The sequence below is a fragment of the Ovis aries genome, chromosome 15, assembly GCF_016772045.2.
Source record: "Ovis aries strain OAR_USU_Benz2616 breed Rambouillet chromosome 15, ARS-UI_Ramb_v3.0, whole genome shotgun sequence".
Lineage (NCBI taxonomy): Eukaryota > Metazoa > Chordata > Mammalia > Artiodactyla > Bovidae > Ovis > Ovis aries.
This window is the reverse complement of record NC_056068.1, coordinates 78,174,516-78,179,095: the sequence shown is the minus strand read 5'-3', so window position 1 is coordinate 78,179,095 and position 4,580 is coordinate 78,174,516. Positions and strand designations below refer to the sequence as shown.

At 42.0% G+C, this 4,580-nt stretch overlaps 1 pseudogene; it reads right to left on the bottom strand.

The window, feature by feature from the left end:
* Positions 1 to 1,344: 1,344 nt before the first annotated feature.
* On the bottom strand, positions 1,345 to 2,315 carry LOC101114810 (olfactory receptor 5M5-like; annotated as a pseudogene).
* Between the last annotated feature and the right edge of the window lie 2,265 nt (positions 2,316 to 4,580).

The window sequence follows — 4,580 nt, the reverse complement described above, 5'->3', positions numbered from 1 at the left end:
TTATGGTTTTTCCAGTGGTCATGTATGGATGTGAGAGTTGGACTGTGAAGAAAGCTGAGTGCCAAAGAACTGATGCTTTTGAACTGTGGTGTTGGAGAAGACTCTTGAGAGTCCCTTGGACTGCAAGGAGATCCAACCAGTCCATTCTGAAGGAGATCAGCCCTGGGATTTCTTTGGAAGGAATGATACTAAAGCTGAAAATCCAGTACTTTGGCCACCTGATGCGAAGAGCTGACTCGTTGCAAAAGACTCTGATGCTGGGAGGGATTGGGAGCAGGAGGAGAAGGGGATGACAGAGGATAAGATGGCTGGATGTCATCACTAACTCGATGGACATGAGTTTGGGTGAACCCCGGGAGTTGGTGATGGACAGGGAGGCCTGGCGTACTGCGATTCATGGGCTCGCAAAGAGTCGGACACGACTGAGAGACTGAACTGAAGTGAACTGAACTGATTCTTTGTTTCAGCAGTTAATATGTAAAAATAAATTGTTTGGAAAGTTTTACTTCCCATTATGGCCTAAGGAGGAAAATGTCTTTTGAAAATGACTGTCACAGGTGGAGAAAAATAAATAGATGTCAGTCATGGACATGAGGGTACCATCATACATTGTCTCCTCAAGTGTCTTATCAGAAGTTGTGATCACATTCTTCTAAACCATGTGTTCAAAGCGCCTGCATGGTAAGTACCAAAAATTATAAACTACTAAAATTTAGCTCACCATAGACAATATGTGTTATTAACAGTTTTGTGTGTGTATATATATATATATATATATAGCCATAGCATACATTGATTTGTGGATATTCTGGAATTATAAAGATTTGTTTATAGTGGTAAATTTGAGAATTGAGAATGGAAGATCAGAGTGGGACAAAGAAAAGGAAGTCTTTTACTTTATATTCTTTTAGAGATTAACTGTTTTACTATGAGAATGTGTGCCTTTTATTATAAAATTAATGTATATATACAGATATAAACATAAACATGAAATACCTACAAATATAATGCCCAACCTTCTACACGATTCCCTGGTTTCTCAGATTGTAGAGAGTCTGCCTGCAATGTGGGAGACCCAGGTTTAATTCCTGGGTCAAGAAAATTCCCTGGAGCAGGAAATGGCAACCCATTCCAGTAATTTTCCTGAAAAATCGCATGGATGGAGGAAACTGGTGGGCTACAGTCCATAGGGTCACAAACAGTCGGACATGAACGAGCGACTTCACTCACTTTACACACAATGGACACGTGTCACATGTGAAATTGCAAATTGAGTCTTTAACTATTCTGTCATAGCTTATAGCTTTTAATCATGGATTTAAAATTAACATTTCAGTAATCAAGTTAAACTTGGGTCCAGTTTCCATAAATACAGCTTTTATTTAATATGTAGAGAAAAAGACACTGCAATTTTAGGTCATTTCTTCTGATATGTTTCTGAAAAGCTTGTTTCACATCCTTGTTCCTCAAACTATAAATGATGGGGTTCAACATAGGGCTTACAGAAAGGTAGAAAAGAGCAATGATTTTAGACCGTTCCACTGACTGGTCTGTGGGAGGTCTAACGTACATACAGAGCAGGCTCCCATGAAACGCAGTCACTGCCTCCAGATGGGACCCACAGGTGGAAAAGTTTTGTGCCTGCCTTCAGCAGAGCGCATCCTCAGGATGGCAGTGAGAATGAAGATGTAGGAGATGAGGGTTATGAGAAGAGAGTTGGAGAGGTTAAATCCGGCCACCAGAAACATGGATGTCTCCTAATGTAAGTGTCAGAGCAGGAGAGTCGAATGAGGGGTGGGTCAGAGAAATAGAAGTGATTAATGACATTGGAGCCACAGAAGGTCAAGTGGTGTGTCCACATGCTTTCCATCAGGCCACTAAGAGCCCGTAGGTATATGGACCAGCAATCAGGTGAATGCAGACCCCCTTGGACATCTTGCTGCTATAAATCGAAGGATTACAGATGGCCATGTACCTATCATAAGCCATCACAGCTAGCATGTAGTATTCAGTAATCACCATGGCAATGAAAAAATAACACTGGATTAAACAAGCAGTGTAGGAACTTTTTTTTTTCTCTGATAAGAAGTTCACCAACAGCACAAATCCAAGCAGGGAAAACTGGCAAGAAAGGAGTACATAGGGGTGTGGAGGCATAAATCTATCCTGATCAATAGCAACATCCCAACGTTCCCTCCCATGGTGATCAGATAGTTCCCCAGGAACAGCACAAAGGGAATGGGCTGAAGATCTGGACGATCTGTTAATCCTAAGAGAACAAAGTCAGTCACCAAGGTGGAATTTCCTCTGCCCATTGTCTTAGATGCAAGCATTGTTCATTTAGATAAATTAAAATAAGAAGTAAATGAGAAGCCCATCATACATGTCTTCTCTCTCTTTCTTTTATTCCTTTTCTCTCTTTCTTCTACCCTCAGTTACCTTCACACATAGCTATTATCAGACATGGTCTAAGACTGTAGGAGGTAAGACTTTTAATAGGTCATAACCCATAATATTGTCACCCTGCTTATTTAATTATATGCAGAGTACATCATCAGAAACCTTGGACTGGAAGAAACACAAGGTGGAAACAAGATTGCCAGGAGAAATATCAATAACCTCAGATATGCAGATGACACCACCCTTATGGCAGAAAGTGAAGAGGAACTAAAAAGCCTCTTGATGAAAGTGAAAGAGGAGAGTCAAAAAACTGGCTTAAAGCTCAACGTTCAGAAAACGAAGATCATGGCATCCGGTCCCATCACTTCATGGGAAATAGATGGGGAAGCAGTGGAAACAGTGTCAGACTTTATTTTTTTGGGCTCCAAAGTCACTGCAGATGGTGACTGCAGCCATGAAATTAAAAGACGCTTACTCCTTGGAAGAAAAGTTATGACCAACTAGATAGCATATTCAAAAGCAGAGACATTACTTTGCCGACTAAGGTCTGTCTAGTCAAGGCTATGGTTTTTCCAGTGGTCATGTGTGGATGTGAGAGTTGGACTGTGAAGAAGGCTGAGCGCTGAAGAATTGATGCTTTTGAACTGTGGTGTTGGAGAAGACTCTTGAGAGTCCCTTGGACTGCAAGGAGATCCAACCTGTCCATTCTGAAGGAGATCAGCCCTGGTATTTCTTTGGAAGGAATGATGCTAAAGCTGAAACTCCAGTACTTTGGCCACCTCATGCGAAGAGTTGACTTATTGGCAAAGACTCTGATGCTGGGAGGGATTGGGGGTAGGAGGAGAAAGGGACGACCCAGGATGAGATGGCTGGATGCCATCACGGACTCGATGGACGTGAGTCTGAGTGAACTCCAGGAGTTGGTGATGGACAGGGAGGCCTGGCGTGCTGCGATTCATGGGGTCTCAAAGAGTCGGACGCGATAGAGAGACTGAACTGAACTGAACCCCTAATAGCTTGGCATAAAATGTGCAGATGATTCCCAAACAGAATGGCTCCTGTGTCTCCACCTTATTTTGGAACGAAGGAATTATGACCCAAAGTTTATCTTAAAATGGCTTCAACCACCAACTGTTACTTACAGATTGCTATAAAATTGTGGATTCATCATTGGTCCTAGGGATGGTTCTGGACAAAATGGTGAGCATGTTTGGAAACACTTTTACAGTCTTTAACAGTATGTGCATATTTATTCGTCTCTTAGTCATGCCACATGCAGGATCTTAGTTACCTGACCAGGGATTAGGGACCTGGCCTGTGCCCCCTGCAGTGGAAGCAGAGTCTTAAGCACGGGACCACCATGGAAGCTTCCCAGTATGTGCATGCTCAGAAATTGAAATATTGAGAACTGTACTTCCCACTTACAGTACTGTTGTTGTTGCTTAGTCGCTAAGTTATGCTCAACTCTTTTGAGATCCCATGGGCTATAGCCTACCAGGCTTCTCTGTCCATAGGATTTCCCAGGCAAGAATACTGCAGTGGGTTGCCATTCCTTCTTAAGAGGATCTTTCTGTCCCAGGGATTGAAACTGCCACTGCTGCATTGGCAGGTGGATTCTTTACCACTAAGTATTAGAAAGTCCTGCATTATAGGAATTTGAAGAAAAATTACTGAGGCCTATTTTACTGATCACTCATCTTTAACTCTTTGCTAACCCATGAACTAGAGTCTGCCACCCTCCTCTATTCATGGAATTCTCCAGGCAAGCATACTAGTCTGTGTAGTCATTCTCTTCTCCAGGGGATCTCCCAAACCCAGGAATCAAACCTGAGTCTTCCACATTGCAGCCAGAGTCCCTACAGTCTCAGCCACCGGGGCCATCCGATTTTACTACTATATCCCCTGAATACAGGAGGATGTAGCATTCCTATGTGAACAGACCAAAGGCAAAGACTCCAAACTTGGAAATAACAAAGTCCTATATGAATTAGAGGAATAGTTTTCATTTAGAAGAGTTTATGTGAATAAAACAAGAGAGACTTGGATGGGGAGAAGAGATGTGGCAAAAACTTAGGCCCTAGTTTTGTTTGCTTACCCATCTATTTATTCATTTTCCATTTATCCAAAATAGCATTTAAGGAGTTTATAGCATATAACAAAATTTGGTAACTTTGTACTGC